The sequence below is a fragment of the Equus przewalskii genome, chromosome 1 (genome assembly GCF_037783145.1).
Source record: "Equus przewalskii isolate Varuska chromosome 1, EquPr2, whole genome shotgun sequence".
Classification (NCBI taxonomy): Eukaryota; Metazoa; Chordata; class Mammalia; order Perissodactyla; family Equidae; genus Equus; species Equus przewalskii.
Window position 1 is genome coordinate 110,437,410 of NC_091831.1, and position 21,941 is coordinate 110,459,350.

A 21,941-nucleotide genomic window follows, 5' to 3' on the forward strand; every position below is an offset into this window, starting at 1 on the left:
TTTTGTGAAGAATTCCCTCTGTTCATTAATATTATTCCTAATTTCATTGAACTGTCTTTCTGAATTTTCTTGTAAGTCACTGAGTTTTTTATGATACCTATCTTGAATTGTCTGTAATTTAGATGGTAAATTTCTGTGGCTTCAGGGTTGATTACTGGGTGCTTCTCTTCTCATTTTCCTTCTGATCTGGAGTGTTAATATACCTCTTCATATTATTTAATGGGGTGTACTTGTGCCTTGGCAGAGTGGTAGTATCTGGTCACAGATTCTATCTGCTACCACTGGGAGGTGGGCAGGAGCTATGTATTCTGAGCCTGCCACAAGCTCTGGTACCTGTGCTTGTCCTTTGGAAGCTATGCTAACAGGGATCTTCTGTGTTTGCCTGCTTGCCACTGCTGCTTTACAAATGTATGTACAGGTGCTCTGGTAGGGATGCCCTGCTCAAACCATTGGACTGAGCTGGCATAGCAGGCTGTGAGAAGGGGATCTTTCCTTCATGTGCATGTTCCTGCATGCCATGGCGCTGCACTCACTTTCTGCCTGCCTTGGTGCAGACACCTCATGATTGCTTAACCACCTCAGTTTGGGCCATTCCCACAGGTTGGGAGACAATGCTGAGAGATCAAGCATTCTTGTAGAGGGCTGTGTTCCCTTGCTTCTCCTCTCAGGGTCACATACCAGCCTCTGTGAGTCCCTGCCCCTAGGTTGCTGCCACATGTGAGGGAGAGGTGATTCCCTTACCTCTTTCAACTGCCTCCTGGGAGGATCCAGCACTCCCAACTTCAGACATATGGCTGTGGGGGTCTCTCAGTCATCTATTGTGTTGTGTGAATGTCCTCTGTTAGTTTATGAATATTCTTTTCATTGTATCTTAGGGGGAGAGGCTAAGGTAAGAGTTCACTCTATCATGATCCTGATGTCACTCTCTTGGCATTCTTTTACTGAAGATAATTTGAAACTTCAATGGCCTTTTTGGGAAATTTAAGATTTTCCCAGACTGCCTCCTTAAACCTCCTTCTTTCCATCAACTTTGCTTTTGTTTCCTCCTTTTATTGCTTTGGATCTTCCCTACAGTTCTCTTGAATCTATTGATATGTCTCCCTTCTAACCTCTACTCCCTTCACCCCTCTGTGCACTCTGTCATACATTTCCCTTCTCACTTGAGCCACTAAGATCCCTACAGTAACTTAAAATTTAGGCCTCTTACCTTCCACTACAAGTCTCCTAAGAGCAATGGACCCAGGCTAATAAGTTAACAAAGGCTATTTGAAAATATAACTGGATGTTTTATCCACTCATATGGGTTTTGGAGACATTCAGACATTTGGCAAAAGTCTCCTCAATCACTGTCCTTAAATGGAGTCCACAGCTTCCATCAGATTACATGACAGGGCAAAAGAAAATCTTAAAAGTCTACTCCAGAAGTATTAGTAAACAAGTAACATCAACTTTCCCCATTTGCCAGCAGCACAATTCAGAGAAAAATATAAAGTGGAGGTAAACCAGTGACATATTACTATGCTTTATTCATTCGAGGCTAAAATTTCAGAATGAAAGCTCTAAAATATTTTTTTGCATCTGCCTGTATATTTATATATGCATGCATGCACATATGTTATATTTACATTACAATTTTGTACCTCTCAATGATATTATCAAACTAATTTATAAAATCCTTTAAAATAATTCTATTCAAATAGGCTTAGAGATAAGTGGCAGCTTCTATAACTTGTATCTAAAACTTTCTGAAATATGGAAATTAATGCAAGTTTTAAATGTTCCTTCACCTGGAGTAATTCTTGATAATAAAGCTAGTTTTAAAAAACTATTTGTAAAATAAAAACAGGCATGGCTTCAGAGTTGTCAACATTGATTATAAGCATGCATAAAATTTTATCTACCTAGGTTTAGTCGTCAAACAAGTTTATGTTATCTCTACTGATGTTTAAGATAGTGAAAATATAAATCTAACGTCAGTAAAATATACAATAAAAATGAATATCCTGATGTATGTGAAATACAGTAGATAATTTTTAAAAGAAAAATGGAATAAAGATATGTTTAATTTTTAGGTTCTTTGTGAGAACTTTTGATACTTGCCTAATTTGTCAACAAGAAAACTAACTTAGGATCATGGCTGTATTTGTTTATTTAGCTCATGAAATTTTCATACTTATGATAAGTACCAATGAATTAAAGTACTGTTAGTAGGATAAAATTTACAAATAAACTTTCAATGATGTGCTTTGTTTCTTTTTTATACATTTCCATTGGCATATCATTTTAATCACAGTTTTATTGTTATAACTGACATTTAACATTGTATTAGTTTAAGATATATAATGAGATGTTTTGAGATATATAAATATATTTCAAAATGATTAGCACAATCAGTTTAGTTAACATCCATCAACTCACATAGCTACAAATCTTGTGATGACAACTTTTAACATCTAGTCTTCTAGCAGTTTTAATATACAATACAGTATTAACTGTAGTCACCATGATATACCTTACATCTCCAGAGCTTATTTATCTTATAACTGGAAGTTTATACCATCTGACCACATTTACCCATTTCTCTCTTCCTCTCCTGCACACATCTGGCAACCACCAATCTATTTTCTATTTCTATAAATTCATTTTTTAGATATCTCATGTAAGTGAGATCATACAGTATTTGTGTTTCTCTCTGTGATTCACTTCACCTAAAATACCCTCAAAGTTCACCTGTTTTCTCCCAAATAGCAGAATTTATTCCTTCTTTGTAGCTGAATAATGTTCATATATATATATAATTCTCTTACTTTTATCTGTCAAGAGACATTTAGGTTGTTTCTAAGCCTCAGTTAGGGCAAATAAAGTTTCAATAAGCATTGGAGTGCAGATATCTCTTTGAGATACTTATTTCATTATCTTTGGATATATACCCAGAAGTGAAATTGCTGGATCTTATGGTAATCATATTTGTGATTTCTTGAGGAACCTCCATAATGTTTTCCATACTGGCTGTACTAATTTACATTCCCACCAACAGTGCACAAAGGTTCTATTTTATCACATCCTCACCAATATCTGTTACCTCTTATCTTTTTGATGACAGCCATTGTAAAAAGTGTGAGGTAACAGCTCATTCTGGTTTGGACTTGCATTTCCCTGATGATTAGTGATGTTGAACACATTCTCATGGCCCTATTGGCCATTTTACGTCTTCTTTGGAAATAAGGCTATTGACTCCTCTGCCTAATTTTTAATCAGAATGTTTAATCTTTTGCTATTAAGATGTATGGGTTCTTTATATATTTTGCATATGACCCCTTTTCAAATATATGATTTTCAAATAATTTCTCTCATTCTTTAGGTTGCCTTTTCACTTCGCTGATGCTTTTCTTTGTGGTGCAGAAGCTTTTTAGTTGTATGTAGTCCCACTTTATTTTTACTTTTGCTCCCTTTGATTTGGTTTCAATAGAAGAAATAATTCCCAAGACAGATGTCACAGATGTTGCTCATGAAGTTTTCTTCTAGGAGTTTTATTATTTCAGGACTTAGATTCGAATCAACTCAACTTATAAAATTTATATATTACCTTTTCAAAAATTATCTTTCATATGATTTATAATATGTATATTTTATAATATATCTACTTAAAATAGTTTTGCTAATCTTTTGGTAAATTGAAACCTCAGAGCTATACTGTTAAGGTAAATAATGGATAATCATTTAATAGCCAGATCATTTCCAAGAAGAAAAATATGGAAACAACTGCTGAACTTAACTTCATCTACTTTTGGAATTTTGTTTTTATACAATAGATAGAAGCTAAATATGTGTGAAACTGTATTTAAACATGAGAAATTGTACTATAAAAAAGGCGTATGCCTCTGAATAAGGATGAAATGACATATTCATAAACTTGCTACAGAATATTAAGTCCAGACAGGTAATGATTGCTTAATTCCTAGTTTGCCCTGGAAAATAAAGGACACTATTGGTTAAAAATTCTAATCATTACACATAAACAAAACTACTAAGATAATAAGGAGAAATAAATAAACTCGTCTATTTTGGGGAAAGGAAAGATCTTTTTGGTAAAGAAATATATGAAAGACTTGTTTTTCTTAAGGAAAAGAAAATAGTTTTGTCCTAACATATAACTACTAGTTGTTCCACCATGAGAAAGAGGACAAAAGTAAGACAAAAACTGAATGGATATAAGGCGGGGGCGGGGGGGGAGGGAAGTTGTATAAGAATTGTAGCGAAGGAATCTTGGAAAAGAAATCTTATCTTGCATGCCCAAACCTGGTTAATATAGGGATGGAATTATTTATGATTTTTTAAAACTAGCCTTAGAATTAATAGTATAGTGATGCAAAACTACAGTTTGGTTCTCTGTATTTGCTACAAAAACAAACTTTTCTTAGATTATCTAAATTGTAATAAATTGTAAAAGAAAAAATGTTTTGCTTTCATTATTAAGTAGGCTGCCTTGGAACCAAATTTTGCCACTTAAAATAATTTCCTTCGCTTCATGGTCTCTTTATCAGGTCATTAATTACTTAAAATACTGAGTCTTCTCAATAGCAAAAGAGTTAGGTTTTATATAGCTATGTAACTTTCTGTATTTGCTTTTTAAATTTTTGGTTTTCACTTTGGTCAAATTGATAACTAAGTATAGTGTCACAGTGACTTATGCTTATATTCAGTCAAGTGTTCAAATGTTTTGACATTTTTGACAACTTCCTAAAGTCAAATTCTAAATAGAGTTTTTTTGAACTCATATTAACTTTGAGATTTTCCAGATTGCCCCTGGAAAATCTCAATACATTTGTTTCTCCCCTTTTGAAAGGTAGATGATAAACTAATTGTTTATTTATTATGTTAAATTATGTGGAAGCATTGTCAAATAAGAAATGATGATAAACCATCTGAGATTGTATGTATGCAGGTGTGTATTATTTATAGGTAAACAAAAAATTGTGTGAAGATTATAGAAAATTATCAATATCCTTGTTTTCCAGTTATGTTTAAATTTTGTATGGCAAAGAAATAACTAATTTTCCTTATCAAATGAACTCTCATAAGAAGCTAAGCATGGCCTTTTTAAGTCCTTTGTCAATAACAGATATTATTCTTTTACTCCAATTCTTCTCCAAAATTGCTTGCAATCAGCTACAGACAAGAATGCTCCATCATGGTAATACTTGAATATCTTTGAAACCATGCCTCTGGACTGAGTAATTACTTCCAGAAGTAATGAAGAAGCTAATGGATTCATAAAACTATGAACCCAAGAGCTAACAGAATAGGATTAATTTCATGAGGCTGAGTGAACAGATGAGGACAATCATAATTTTTATAACTTTTTGTTTAAATATTTCTGCTTTTTTAAAGTTTTGTTTATCATATTGAAAGAAAATTTTTTATCTTAAGCTACATGTAACTTAGGGCAATTGGTTAAAGTATACCTTTCTGAGGAAAGGTGAAACAACTCCTTTTTATACTTAACCAATCCCTCTAGAACTCAAAAATTCTTACTGAACATTCCTAATTTTAGGGAAAAATATTTGCACAATTTCAGTAAAAATTTGTTCACTTTGTAACAGGACACAATTAGAAATATTGGTTATATTACCAAGGCTTTGATTAGAATGTCAAATTTGATAATGATTTGCATGGAATCAGATACAACCAGATAGCTTTAAGAAACTAAGGTTGAATTAGAGAGCCAATGTTTATAATCCCTCCCCAGAAAAACCAACCTGTATCCCTCTTATAGAGTTTCCCACCATGCATGCCAGTAAGAAAGATCACTTGCTGGCAGCCTCAGGAATCTCAGGATATTCTCAGTAACCTAAAAGAGAGGAATTCACCCAAATGTTTAGGTACTGCAGGCAAAATCTGGTGGCGAGTTATTGACTTGGTTTTCCGACTCCAAGAGTCTGAAAACTACAATCTGAGATTCCTTATGAAAAGATCCAGCAAAGCAAACTCAAGATATATGTACTCAATCACTCTTCTTGCTCCACTTATGCAAATAGTCAGATCAATTTTAGTGAGATGACTTATTTTGAAACTAATTAATCTTAGTTTGATTACCTTTCACTGAATGATGGTGACTGTAGTGAGAAAAATTACATTTCAATGGAAAGCTATAATGTGCCCTTGTGGTTTTCATCTTGCACATTTTGTGAGTCATGCCAAAGCTTGAATTCTTCTAGTTTTCTTGAATATCTCTCCAAATTAAATTTTCCCATTTTTTTCACATCTGACCTAGAAACATTGAGAACCAAAACTTTTCTTTTCCTGAAGTTCTACAAGTTGAAGCTGGATGATTTGATATAAACCTCAAGGCAATCACCATAGCAGATCATGTATAGACAAAATTTGCACCTGTGCTGTGTGGGTCACTCAGAAAGTTCACTGGAAGAGCTGATGCCATTACCACAGATACTCAAACTGCAAACCAGGAATCAATTGGATTGCCACTGCTGTCCTCACTCCATCATCTACTGATGCATTGAGACTAATGTCTAGGAATCTTCTCTAAAGCTGCACTCTGGAATCAGAAACTTTTTTTTCATATTAACCTTTGTTTTTCTGTTATTTTCATAGAAACTCCACCTCATTAAACACCTGATGAGTAGAACCAGAAAGCAGACCCTCTAGTACCAAGTCTAAAAAGATGATTCAAGGGGGCTGGCCCCATGACCGAGTGGTTAAGTTTGAGCACTCTGCTTCGGCAGCCTGGTGTTGCCAGTTTGGATCCTGGGTATGGACATGATACCACTCATCAGGCCATGCTGAGCCAGCATCCCATGAGCCACAAGTAGAAGCACCCACAACTAAAATATACAACTATGTACTGGGGGGATTTGGGGAGAAAAAGCAGAGAAAAAAAAAGAAAATAAGATTGGCAACAGCTGTTAGCTCAGGTGCCAATCTTTAAAAAACAGATGACTCAACATGTTCTTAATGAACAATAGGTGACTGAAGAAGAAATGGACTTATATTGTCCTATGAAAGTAACAATGTCTCTCCATTCCTTTGAAAAATGGGGGCTGGAGGGGGAACAAGGATTCTTTGCTTCACCAAACTGTAGTGTGGCTCCTGAAACTTCCTGGACAATTGCTTGTAAAATTCTCAGCAAGAGAATATTTCTAACTTAGTATAACAAGAGTTCCATATCCTCCATATCTTCTCACCCTTGATATCTAATCACGTTTCTTATCCTCCACCATCCACCAGGTGATGTCTGGTAAACCTGGCCTATTTTAAGCAAAAATCCCGTCAAATCTGTTTAGCCAAAATCCTCTTACCCTTCATGTTTCCTCCTACTAATTTTCCATCCTTTGACCCCTCAGTCTCCTTGACTATGAATTCCCACTTGTTTATGCCAAATTCAGAACTGACCCCAACTCAACACTGAGGACTCTTTTATTCTATTACAGTAGTCCTGAATACATCTGTTTTTAACACTTTAATACTTGTCTAGCTAAGGGTTTTCTCTGACAGTAGTCAGAATCAATCACCTTAATCAGTACCCAAATTCCCTTCCTTGTATGTTGTTTGGGAGACCTGAGGAGCCCAATGTGACCAGTCAGCAATTTAAATTCTATTTCAGGGGAATTGTTTTCTTTACTGGTGGGCACCATCCTTCTAAGAATAGCGGAGATTAAAGTCAAGGGAACAGGAAGCAAAAATGGTGCCACTCCCATTTCAATGCCTTGATTCTTGGACCCATGAATCCTGGATATAAGAGAAAGAGCACCATATATTGGATGCTAATTAATAGCATACATAGCCTCCCAGAGAACCTTGCCACAGCTCTGCAATATATTTCTACCTTACTGGCTTTGTAATGGAGTCTTCAAAAGGCACTTCTCTCATTCTATCAAGCCAGCTGCTTCAGAATGGTGGGGAACTCGATAAGATAGTGAATTCTCTAAGTATGGACCCATTCAAATACTTTTCTTCTGAGAAGAGAGTTCTTTGATCTGAAACAATGCTGAGTTGTATAACATGACAGTAGATAATGCATTTTCTTAATACACAGATGCTTGAAGCACTGCATACAGAGGAGGTATCCATATTCAGAGGAAGTGTGTATCCCAGTATGGACAAAAAACCACCCCTTCCATGATGGAAGCAGTCCAATGTAGCCAACCTGCTACAAGGTAGCTGACTGAACTCCTTGGGGAAAGGTCATATATGAGAAAATTAATGTTGCTGTCCTTTGCTGGAAAACTGGGTTATCATCCCTGGTGACTGGAAGTCAATGTTCTTGACCATAATATTCTCCATCTTTGCCATCATGACCTCTTTCTTCATGAGCCCACTGTTAATAGCAGGGATGCCTGGGGAAAGAAGCTGACTGGTATCCACCAAACGTGTCATATTATCCATTTGATTACTGAAATCCACCTCTAATGAGGTCACATTTTGGTGAGCATTTACATAGGACAAAAATATCTTATGGCATTTGGCCCATTTAGAGAGATTTATCCACATACCTCTTTCCCAAGTTTTATTGCCACTAATTTTCCACTCAATATCCTTTCAAGTCCCTGATCACCAAGCCACACCATCACCCACAGCCCAAGAATCAGTATATAATCACACATCTGGACATTTGCCCTTAGAATCAAAGAGAATTATCAGGTATACTGCTCCAAGTTCTGCCACTGGAATAATTTCCCTTCACCACTGTTTTTCAGAGATGTCTGAGAGATGGGATATAGTGATACAGCTCTCCACATTTTGGGAGTATCTGCATGCATTCCAGAACCAGATATAAACCAGCCCTCCATCTTTTATTCCTTTGTCAACTGATCTAAGGGATTTCTCCATGATTCTGTACATGCAATTTGGGAAAAAGAAAGCAGTGTAGCAGGATTAAAGATGTGGACATTTGGGCCACTTCATGTAATTACCTGTGCCTTCAGGGTTTGCCCTGACCCAGTCATGTATATACCACTTTAATTTCATGATGCAGTATTTCAGTGCGCTCCAAACTTTACGGCTTGGTGGGTGACATAATACCCAGTTTATGATGGGAAGCTCTGGTCATATGGTAACTATGTGGCCCATGTTCATGCATTCAGTCACTGGTAGGCTCACTAACAGGCCAATAATTGTTTCTCACAAATATGTAGATATCTGCAGGTGATAGCAGAGCCTTTCTCCAAAATCCTAAAAGCTTTCCCTGTGATACATCTATAAGAGCTGTTAAAGCTACAAACAAATCCTGCTGATGAAACTTCTAGAATAATTGAGTCTTTTGTAATATGACAAAGGTGGCAGATGATCCTGCACAGCATGCTGGACCTGTTGCAGAGCCTTATTTTATTCTGGTGCCAGTGGAACCTAACAGCGTTTTGGATCACTGGATAATGGGTTGGAGTAACACACCTAAGTGGGCAATATGCTGCCTCCAATATCCAAAAAGGACCACTAGACAATGTATTTCTTTCATAGTTGTAGTAGATCCACATGCTAAATTCATTCTTTACCTTAAAAGAGATATCTGCACAATACTCATTTGACTGGACTTTTTGAAATTTCACTAAGGTAGAAGTTCTCTGAAGTTTAGTGGGATTTATTCTGTACCCTTGACACACAAATGTCTTACAAAGAAGTGTAGAGAAGTTGCAATTACTCCTCAAGAGGTTCTATCCATATGTCATTAATGTAATAGACCAGTATAATCTCTTTTGGAAGAGAAAGTCATTGAGATTACTGAAAAATAAAATTGGTACATAGAGCTCTAGTTTGTTTACCACTGCTCTAGGATCCTGAAAGTATATTGCAGGCCATGTCAAGAGAAAGAAAAATGCTTCTGGTGGGCCTTATATATAGGTTTGGTGAAAAAAGCATTTTCCAAATCAATAGCTGCACACTAGGTAGCAAGGGGTTTGTGAGTTTGCTCAAACAATAAAATTACATCTGTTACAGAAGCTGCAGTTGAAGTCACCACGTGGCTAAGTTTGTGGTAATACACTGTATTTCTCCAAGATCCATCTGTCTTCTACACAGGCCAAACAGAAATGTTGAATGGGTATTCCTGGGAATTAATGCCCCTGCACCTTTCACCTCCTTGATGGTAGCATAAATCTCTTCAATCCCTCCAGGTATGTGATATTGCTTTTGGTTTACTATTTTCCTAGGGATAGGCAGTTCTAATGGCTTCTGTTTGGCATTTCCCACAATAATAGCCCTCACTCCACAGGTCAGGGAACCAATACGGGGATTATGCCAGCTGGTAGTTCTGTTCTGATAATGCATTCTAGAGCTGGGAAAATAGACCCACTGGGCCCACTGTGAGACTAATGAGAACTAAAACTCCATTAATATCCTGAGCCCTACCAGTCCCTAATCTGAATGGAGGGCTGTAGAGACATTCTGGTTCTCTTGCAAAAAAATCTAGTACAGAACCAGCGTCCAGTAGTCCCTAAATAGTTTGATTATTTTCTCTCCTACAATGTGTCGTTACGTTGGTGAAAGGGAGCAGTTACTTTAGGGAAGTCTGGGAGAAAAATTAACAAGATACATTTTTTCATACTGTGCCAGAATCATTCCTCAAGGGGACTTGCTCCCTTCTTCACTCATGGGAATCTGGGTCTATAAACTGGCTCAAATCAAGGATTTGATTGAGAGGAGTTGACATACTTTTTATGGTTCAAGTTAGACTTTTTTTCACTTGACCTAGATCTTTTCTGCTTATACAGATCAAGTAAGAATTAAGTAGACTTTCCATCTTTTTCACTTCTGGGAACACCATGGTTAGCTAGCTAATGCCATAAGTATGCGCAGTTACACTATTGAGAATGCTGCTTTAACTCTGCTGTCTATTAGAGTACTATATGAACAAAGCCTTTTGTGAATGAGTGAAATGACTTGGCCTCCTCCACTGTAGCATCCGGTTACTCCCAATACTTTATATTTCCTAATTAAAGTTTAAAAATCACTGCAGTTCCCACTGTAAGGTCTGGCCTGCAGAGAAGAACAATCACAGAGTTCTCCAAGGATGCTGGGGCTCCACTTACAATATATTTCTCAAAGTATTGATGAAAGGTGTGCCTTTTTATTATTCCCAGTGTGGGTGAGTATGTCTCAATGACAAATCCACTCTTACTTTCCAATTTCCCTTAGCTTTTGAATCCCTTACTCTACATTAAACTAAGGGAGATTGGGCATTCCTATTTCATTCATGGTGGGCATCTTTGATCCATGTTTCAGTCAACCATCCCAACACACTGTTAGTGCCCTTTCTATAGATCCAAGCTACAACATTAAATGCAAAATCTCTACTTGATGGGCCCATATCAACAGATTCAGCCCAATGCAACTTATGTTTCTTTCACATTTATACCACACTCTTAATAACCATTCCTACAGATATTCTCCAGATTTCTGCCTATATAAATTACAAAACTCAAGCAGTTCTTTTGGAGTGTAGCATTCTTCCTCATGGGTTATAATTTGTACCTACCTTTAGGGGCCTGCTGGGAGTTGAGTCTAGTCATAGGTCCCAACAGTCTCAGGAGAGGCCAATACCATTTTCTCATACAATTCAAGGTTAATCACTCAAATGCAGGTTGAAAGGCTGATACTACTATGGATAGACAAGATGCTACAACTTGGTGTGGGGATGCCCTTGCCACTGGAATTTGGGAGGGCGCTTTTACTAGGCATTGGGAGACAACTTCCACTGGTAAAGAAGACATCAGAATTTAGGGGCTTCTTGTCCCCATCTTCATCAGGATGTTGTTACATACCTCCATCCCAATTTATAGGACTTCCCTCTTTCATAATCAATGCCCTCACTTTAACAGCGAACACATTTACAACTTGGGAGTTCAACCTGCTTTGAAATACAGCCAATTTTAGTAAAGTTATCAGCAATTTCAGCCTTGATGTGATATGTCTCACTTTCGGGGCACACCTAGATGCTCTTAGGTCATTGTTGAAACCCTGGCACCAAGAATTTGAATCCCTACCTCACCTTTTTCTTCCACGATTTTGCCAAGTGACATTAGGAAGAACCAATGAAAAGTACTATATTCTTTAATTTTCCAAAAGTGTTCAAAAATATCATATGTAGAGTTACGTAGCTCCTTCCTTCTTACAAGCTGTTGATTGGGAGAATCCAATGTTTATCTCTGTACACAACTCAGACCATTCTCTAACAGTGCAGTTTATTACTGGAAATAGAGCCCTTATTATCTTTAAATCTAATCACATTAGAGAAAAAAATCCAGAAACCCCAGAACCAATTCAGAAAACTCATACTTAAAAGTTTGTTCTTCGGGGCTGGCCCCGTGGCCAAGTGGTTAAGTTCACGAGCTCTGCTTCAGCGGCCCAGGGTTTCACCAGTTGAGATCCTGGCAGCAGACATGCCACTGCTCATCAGACCATGTTGAGGCAACGTCCTACATAGCATAACCAGAGGCACTCACAACTAGAATATACAACTATGTACTAGGGGGGTTTGGGGAGAAGAATAAAAAAAAGAAGATTGGCAACAGTTGTTAACTCAGGTGCCAATCTTTAAAAGAAAAAAAATTTCTTCTTCAAGAACCACTCTCAATACCAAAATCTATATCAGTTAGCATTTTCCAGAAAAACAGAACCAATAGGAGTTAGACACCTGCCCACATCAGTGAGGGTGAATCTCTTTACTAAGTCTAATGCATCAAATGCTAATCCCTTCTAAACATCCTCTTACAGACTCACTCAAAAATAGTGTTTCAACAGCTATCTAAGCTTCCTTTAGCCCCATCAAGTTAACACACAAAATCAACCATCACAAATCCGCCCTTGCCAATTTGACATCTGTACACATTGCCTTAAACCATACTTAATCTTTAAATAAAGACAAAAAGGTCATAATTCCGCCTAATATGATAAAACTATCCTGTATACAATCAAAAACACACTATTTTCTTCCCTAGAAGACAAAGCAAACTCCTAGGATGATGTTTACTCTGCTCCTTGATATCATGTAACAAATAGTATGATGTAAAATTAACAGTACTTAAATACTATGATATAAATTCAGGACATCTCACGTTACATGGTAAGGGGATAAGAAAGAATAGGAAAAAAGATATTTGATTAATATATGTATATATACACAAATGTATTCATAGCAAAATAAGGAGGAAATATTAATGACAATCACAGTTCTCATTTCTGTAAATCATCACATATCTTATGTGGATTTATAACCACCTTCTTCTACTATCTATTCTGCATTTTCTTACCTCAGCAGCACATCAGCTTCCTGGATGTTTAGCTGGTGGAATGACCCAAACCTTATTTCCTGAAGGCCCTGGGTCATTACTAGTCCTGCTGAGATTAGGTTGCTGTAGCTTTCCATTGACCTTATTCTTAGGTCACAGTAATACTAAGAGAAACCCTAAGTGATACCCTGTATTCCAGACATACTCTCCATCACCTCCATTGTAGAGTAGTTGCCCAATTTCTCTTTGGTAGTGACACAGATTCTTTGCTTCAACAAACATTATTCAGGCTCCTGTACCTTCTCCTAAGTCCATCTGTGCACTTCCTTGTAAAAGCCTTAGCAAGAACTCTGCTAAGTCAGTTTATCAAGGGCCTCTCATGTCTGATCATCATTAATATCTAATCATATTTCTCATCCTCCACCATCCACAGGTGATGTCTGATCAGCCTGGCCTGTCTTCAGCAAGGATCTTAATAAGACAATTTAGCCAGAATCTCCCTTATCCTTCCTGGTTCCTCTTAGCAATAGTTCATCTTGACACACACCAGGCCCCTTTGTTGTAAATTCCCACTTGCCCATGTTGTATTTGGACTTGAGCCCAATTCTATAATGAGATCTCTTTTCCCCTATTGCAAAAATCCTTAATATATCTCTTTTTACATAATTTAACTAATACTCAGTTCTGCTTTTTCTTTGATTATTACAGTGTCATGACTCAGATACAATCAGACTTATCATTGGACACCATATCCCTCACCCAGGATCCTAAGTATGTGTCTTTGGAAACTTTGTATTCATTCCAAACAATTGACCAGCTATTTTCCATTGGTGAGTCTGAATCCTACACCACTGCTCCAGAGAAAAGTCCCTTGAGAAGAGAGGAGCAGATATTGATTTTTTTAGACTTTGAATACACTCTAGAAGGTAGATTAGAGTCCTCAACAAAGACAGGATGGATAGAATCCCAGGTTGCTCTATTTGTAGGAAGCTGGGTTACAGTTCCATGCAAGACATGTTGAGTTAGAGTCAAAAGCAAGCACAGTGTGAAAGAAACTGGGTTAGAAACCTTGGCAATCAGAAACTGGTCTAGAGCCCCAACTTTCTCTGTTTATATGTATAAAGGTGTCATTAGTCAAGAACATGAGAGCGCCTCATAGTCTGAGGGCTGAAAACCACCTTCTTGAACCCCTGCTGAAATTGTGCTCCACAAATACTATTTGCTTCTTTTCTTGTTGGCATGATTTTATGGAGGATAATTGGTAACTCCAAGGATCCTTTTGGGAAAATTAAAATCCTCTCAAACTGGCTCCTTAAACATCTCCCTTCCAATCACAGCTGCTTCCTCCTTTTACTTCTTTTGATTTTCCTTGAATCTTTTGAGATGTCCTCCTTCAGACCCCTACCTCCTCGATCCCTCTGTTCACACTACCAAACTTTTTCCTTCCCAATTCAGTGCCTCAGCTAACTACAGTCACTTGAACTTCAGTTTCCTTATCCTCCATTAAGAGCTCTCAGAGAACTAAGGGATCCCCAAAATCGACCACCTGAGGCTCAATAGAGAGTAAAAAGGTATTGAGTAAGAGTCTATGCTGAGGTATTTTTCCCCACTACAGCACTTCTGAATAAATTATGTTTTTTGGCTGTAATTACTTGGCAGCTATGATTTTTCTTTAACATAAGTTTGAAAAATCTATCCCAGCCAGCAGAGGAACACCCCTCACTGCTTGTTGATTCAGAGGCATGAGGAGCCCAAAGTGGGCAGGTGGTAGTCTTAAGTTCCAGTTTGGGAATTTTCTCTTTCTCCTTCTCCTTCTCCTCCTTCTCTTTCCTCTCCTTCTCCTTCCTCCTCCTTCTTCTTCCTTCTCTTTCTTCTTCCTTCTCCTTCTTCTTCCCTCTCTTCTTCTTCTTCTTCTTCTTTTTTTGTCTACTGGTGGAAGAATTCCTTCACTGGAACTAAAACCTCTTGTTCAGCAGAGCACAAAGTCAAGGGAACAGGAGGGGAAAATGTTGCTAATGGTTACTAGGGATTATATTAAGTGGTGTCCATCTCATTTCCACCCATTGATTCCTGGACCTGAGAACAAGGCAACCTGAGAAACAGTAACATATATTGGTTACTGATTCATATCATATATAGCCTCTTGAAGTACCTTGCCACTGCCTTACAACATATTGCCACCTGGCTGGCACTGTTACTGAATGTTCAAAAGGCCCTTCCATCATTCTATCAAGCCAGCTGCTTCAGAGTGGTGGCGAACATGTTGAAACCAGTGAAATCCATGAAAATTGGCCCATAGCCACACTTCTTTTGCTATGAAGTGAGGTCCTTAATCCTCAGCAATGCTGGGTAGGATACCATGTCAGTAGATAAGGCATTATGTAATTCCATGTATGGTAGATTTTGCAGAAGAATTGCATGCAGGTAAGGCAAATTAGTACCCAGAATATGTGTGTATTACTGTAAGGACAAAATGCTGACCTTTCCATGATGAAAGTGGTCCAATGTAATCAACCTGCTACCAAATAGCTGGCTGAACATCCTTAGAATTGTGCCATGTCAACGACACAGTGTTGCTGTCTGCTGCTGGCAGATTAGCACTCAGCCTGGGTGAGTGGAGGTCCATGTTTCTGAGCCCATGCATAACCTTCAATCCCGCCACCATGACAATCTGTTCATGAATCCTGTGGGCAATGACAGAGGTTACTGGGCTAGGAGGCTGACTGGGATTCATAGAACAGTCATCCTACCCACTTGATTTTTGAAATTCTACACTACTGAGGTCACTGTTTAATGAGCATTCTAATGGGACATAAATATATTTATGTATTTTTCTGCGCAAAAATAGGGGTGTATGCACTTGCCTCCTCCTTAAATTTCATTGTCACTAACTTTCCAATCATGTTCCTTTCACATTCCTGGCCATCAAGCCTGACCATTGGCCACAGCCCCTAAATCAGTGTATAATTCCCTGTCTAGCCATTTCTCCTATAAGCAATGTAAACAACTAAGCACACTATAGAAGTTTCTGCCCCCTGGGAATATTTTCTTTCACCACTATCCTTCAGGGAAGTCCTGCATATTGTTCAGAACCATCTGCAAACCAAGCCCATGTGTGTTTTTTCCTCTAGCCAAAGGATCTTAGGGAGCTCCCTATAAGGCCATAGATGTGGGCTGGGAGTTAAAAAGCAGAGTAGCAAAAATAGGGACTATATATATTTTGGCTAATTCTTCATGTGATTTACTTGTGCCCTCAGGTCCTACACAGGCTGATCAAATAGGTACCACTTCAAATTCTTGATGAAATATTGCTGTGCATGCCCATATTTATTGTTTGTTTGGTCAGATAACATCCAGTTAATGATGGGCATCTCAGGAAATATGCTATCTTGGTGTCCCATTGTCAAGCATTCAGTCTCTGTTAAGGCCCAGTATCATGCCAGGAGTTGTTCTCAAAAGAAGAACAGTTATCTGTGAAAGATAGTAGAGCCTTCTCCAATATCTTAAATGCCTGCCTTGTGATTCATCTATGGTGGCTACCAATGCTCTAAAGAGCATCCTTATGTGCCAATGAAATTCAGGAATCATTGAGACTGCTGGAATATATGACCCAAGTGGCAAAGCGGATTGAACAACAATCTGGAACTGTTTCAGCACCTTATCTTATTCTGGCCACTCCTCAAAACTAGTAGATTTTCAAGTTAATAAATGAATCAGTATAATACACGTAAGTGAGGGATATGCTGCCTCCAAAGTACAAAGACATCCACTAGGCATTATGCCTCTTTCAGGATGTAGGAAAGGCCGGATGAAACCACCTATTCCTTACCTAGCAATTGATATCTGGACTCCAATTGATATGTGCTCCAAACCTTGGACCCCTAGAAATTTTTCTAGGCAGAAGACCATTGAATATATTTGGATTTATTCTCCACCCTCACACACCAGTATCTTACCAACAAGTGTACAGTAGTTGTTATTTCTGCTTACTGGGTCCATTCAGCACAATTTCATTAACATAATGGGTCAATATGATATCCTTTGAAAGGGAATGTTGATCAAGATCCCCGCACACCAAATGTAATTTAGGGCTGGAGAGTTGATGTACTTCAGAGGTAAGACAGTGAAGATGTATTGCTGGCCTTGCCACCTTAAACAAAACTGTTTCTGATGGGTCTATGAACAAGAATGGGGAAAAAGGCACATGTCAGATCAATAACTGCTTATGAACCAGCAGGAGATGTGTTAATTTGCTCACAACGAAACCATATGTGGCACAAGAGCTGCAGTTAGTGTCAAAATTTATTAAGATTTCCTTAATCCACTGTTATTCTCCAAGAGCCATCTGCTCTGTGTAGGCCAAATGGAAGAGTTTGGCAGGATGTGATGGGAATCACCACCCCTACATCTTTCAGTTTCTCAGTGGTGGCATGAGTCTCTGCAATTCCTCTAGAAATGTGGTATTGGTTTTGATTTACTATTTTACTAGGCAGAGACATTCAAATGGTTCCCATATAGCTTTACCCACCATTTATAGCCATCACTCTTCAGACTGAAAAACAGTGAAGGAATTCTGTTAAGTATCTCTATTCCAATAATGCATACTAGATGTTGGAAATAACCACAGGATACGTTAGGGTAAACTATGGACCCACTGTGAGATGAACCTGAGATAAAACTCTACTGAATACATAACCCCCATTAGCTCTTTCTCTGACTGGAATGCATAGAGTTTTTTTGGATCTCCTGGAAACAATGCCAGTTCAGAGCCAGTGTCCAAGTAGTTCCTGAGATATCTGATTATATTCTTTCCCCCAATGCACAGTTACGCTAGTAAAAGACCATAGATCCCTTTGGGGAAAGCTGGCAGCACGATTAACAGTAAATTTTTGTTTCTGTAAGAAGGCTCTTCCTCAAGCTGACATGGTCTTCCCTTCATTCAAGGGATTCTGGGTCACTAAATGGCTCAAGTTGGGGGATTGATTGAGTGGCTGTGACTCTCTTTTTTTCTCAGGTCTGGGAATTAATTGAGGGGCTGTGTATCTGTTTTTATAATTCAAGTTGAGTTTGATTTACTTGATCTGGAAAATACAGAGCATGCACGATGTTATTAGGCTATTTTTCATTTCTAGGAATACCATGATTAACTATTCAGCTTTCAGTCTGTGCCAGTGAAAATGTTCTGACTGCTGTTTTGTGTCTGCTGTCCTTTTCAGTAACTTTGCGCACCTGGCCTTTGAAGTTTGAGTGATGCCACTTGGCCACTGCCATTCTGGGATCCAATTACTCCCACTGCACTGACTTTCCATTTGAGTGGCTGTGGTTCCCACTGTAAGACCTGGTCTCAAGAAAAGAGAAATCACAAAGCTCATCAATGATGTTTGGGCTTCATTCTAAAATTTATTTCTCTAATTATATCTCTGGTATGTCTTCTGCCCCCTCTTAGTGTGGATGAATAGGTCTTCTACTACAAATCTACTCTAACATTTCAATCTCCCTAAGATTTTGAATACTTCCCTCTAAATTAAACCAAGGGAGATTAAGCATTTTCATTTCACTCACTGTGATCTATCTTTTGATCGATGTTTTGGTCAGCAAATCCAACAAACTGTTATAACCCTTTCCAAAAGAAGAACTTCACGTTAAATGCATAATCTCTACTTAGTTGGACCGTATAAATAAATTGAGCTGATCCAAGTTGATTCCTTCCACCATTATCAAACACACTGAACAAATATTTCCACACATACTCCCCAGATTTGTGCTAATAAAATTAGAAAATTTAAGTAGTTCATTTGATTTAGTGCACCTCCTCATGGGTCACACATTGTACTTCACATTTAGTAGCCTGCTGAAACTTGAACCTAGTCGTAGGTGATCACTGACTCAGGGGAGTGACTTGCAATTATTATTTTCTCAAGTAACACAGGATTAATGCCCTCAAACAGAGGTATAATGATGATACCATGTGGATTGGAAGGCTGCTACCACTCGGGATGGGGATGCCACTGCCAGTGGAGGTCATTTCCACTGGGTGTTGGAAGACCACTTACACTGGCAAAGACAACTCATCACAATTTAGCAGCTCTGTGTCCCCAGATTATTGAGATCTTCCCACATCTCAAACCAAGACACAAAATGCACTCTTCAGCAAGCAATGCTCTGCCTTTAACAGTAGACACCCAAGGATTTTGGGAGTCAACTTGCTAAAATTTATCTAATCAAAGTTTGAACCTGAGATAAAACTCTCTCTCAGGGCACACTTTGAAGTTCTTAGGGTACTGATGTAATGCTTGACCTGAGATTTCAAATCCCTGAGATCATCCTTTTCTTTCACCACTTTGTCCAGGAACAATAGGAGGAACTACCCAATATCATTATATTCCTTAGTTTTCTAAAAATATTCTAACATGTGATACAGAGAGTTACTTTGCTCCTTATTTCTTATAAGTGATTGATTAGGAATATGCAATGCAGATATTTTGCATATCTCTATGAGCAGTTCACACTATAGACAAACAGTGCTCTGATTATTACTGGAAATACAGTCATTAGTGTATTTAAATTTTATCAAATTATAGACACAATTCCAGAAACCCCATGACCAATTCGTAAAGCCTATATTTAGAATTCTGTTCTGTAGAACCACTATCCATTCCAAAATCTATATTAGTCAGTATAAATAGAAAAGCAGAACTTACAAAAAATAAATAGATAGATATGTAGGTATATATAAGAAAACATTTATCATAGAAACATATTACGGAGGACAGAAGTCTCATAAAATGCCATCTTCTCAATGTAGAACAAGAAAAGACAGTGGTATAATTAAGTCTGAGTCCAATGGCCTGAGAACCAGGCAAGCTAACGTATAACTACTAGTCTCATGCCAAAGACCTGAGAACTAGGGGGTAGTTAGTATAAGTCTCAAAGGCCCAAAACCCAGGAACTCTGACGTCTAAACACAGGAAAAGATGGACATCCATGCTCTAGGAAAGGAGAAGAAATTTGCCCTTCCTGGGGCTAGCCCATGTCTGAGTGGTTAATTTCTCGTGCTCCGCTTCAACAGCCCAGGGTTTCTCTGGTTTGGACCCTGGGCACGGACACAGCACCGCTCATCAGGCCATGCTGAGGTGCAGGCCACGTAGCACAACCAGAGGAACATACTGCTAGAATATACAATTAGGTACTGGGGGCTTTGGGGAGAAGAAGAAAAAAATTATTGGCAACAGCTGTTAGCTCTGATGCCAATCTTAATTTTAAAAAAAGGAAATTTGCCCTTCCTTTCCCTTTTTGTTGTATTGTGGCCCTTTATTCCAACTGGATGATGCTCTACCACAGTGGTAAGAGCAAATCTCTTTACTCAGTCTACTTAATCAAATGCTAATCCATTCTGAAAACCCTCACAGACACAATTAGAAATAAAACTTTACCAACTATCTGTAAATTTCTTAACTCAGTCTAGTTGAAACAAAATTAACCACCACAGGTCCATCCCTTATGACCTTGCCACCTATACACATCACTTTAAACCATATTCATCTTTAACTAAAGATAATAATGAGGTCACAATTCTACTTAACATGATAGAAGTGTGCTGCATACTGCCAAAAACACACTAACCTCTACCCCAAAAAAGGAGTTAAAATCCTTCGGTGATGTTTATCCTTCTCCTACATATCCTGTAAAAATTAGTATGACATAAAAGTAATAATCTTTAGATAGCATTTTATAAAGTTAATACATCTCTTGTTACATGATAGCGAAATAAAAGAAGCTAGGAAACAAAGACATGAGCTTAATATCAATATATATAAACACAAATCTATTCATGAGAAAATGAGTGAATACTCATAACAATTACAGTCCTCCTTTCTGTAACTTATTATGTCATAGTAGGTGGTATTTATAAGTAGCTTATTCTACTGCTCTAATGTATTCCCTTTGCATCATCAAGCACCCCAACTGCTTGTGATTCTTCACCTGGTGGAGTGACCCAAATCTTCTTTCCCAAAAAGTCTGGGCCATTACTAGTCCTGTTAGAATTTGGTTGTTACAATTTTTCATTGACCAAAATCATAGGGCATGGTAATACTAAGAGACACCCTAAGGGATATTTTGTATTCCAGACATACTATCCGTACCTCTATTGTAAAGTTTTCCAGTTTTCCTTTGGTAGTGACACAGCTTCCTTCTTTCACCAAATTGTAGTCAAATTCCTGAAGCTTCTTCTAAGATCATCTGAATACTTTCTTGCAAAATTGCTTGCACGAACCCTGTTAAATCAGTCTAAGAATGGCCTCTAATCCTCAAGGTCTAATCACCCTTGATACTCAATCAAGATTCTCATCCTCCACCATCCACAGGTGATGTCCTTTCAATCTAGCCTATCCTCAGCAAGAACCCTGTTAAGTCATTTTTCCAGAATCCCCCTGAACCATGATGTTTCCTCATAGTTAATTTTCATCCACTATATGCCACCTGGTTCCCTGATGATAAATTTCCATTTTCCAAAGTTCTTTTGGCGATTGAGCTTGTTCCTATATTCTTTTTTCCCCTTATTTCAACAGTCCTGAATAAAATCTGTGTTCCCTCTTTAAAGTGGTAGTTTTTCTTTAATAGTTACAATGACAATTTGGATAGATTAAATTCATCATTGGAGTTCTGGACCACTCCCCCAGAACTCTAAGTGTGCATCTT

The 21,941-nt window shown here is 38.0% G+C and overlaps 1 long non-coding RNA gene across 7 annotated transcripts in view; it reads right to left on the reverse strand.

Annotated features, from left to right (window-relative positions):
• Window positions 1–21,941, reverse strand: part of LOC103565380 (uncharacterized) — a 160,994-nt gene that overhangs the window by 21,071 nt on the left and 117,982 nt on the right. Inside the window, exons 5-7 of one of the 7 annotated variants that reach the window (XR_011525929.1) lie at window positions 18,471–18,579; window positions 17,198–17,417; window positions 15,723–15,925 (exon numbers count right to left, since the gene is read on the reverse strand). The exons of 5 other annotated variants lie outside the window; for them this stretch is intronic. This is a non-coding gene — a long non-coding RNA (uncharacterized lncRNA). The remainder of the gene's footprint in view (window positions 1–15,722; window positions 15,926–17,197; window positions 17,418–18,470; window positions 18,580–21,941) is intronic. One more of the 7 variants, XR_011525939.1, reaches the window with a different exon arrangement.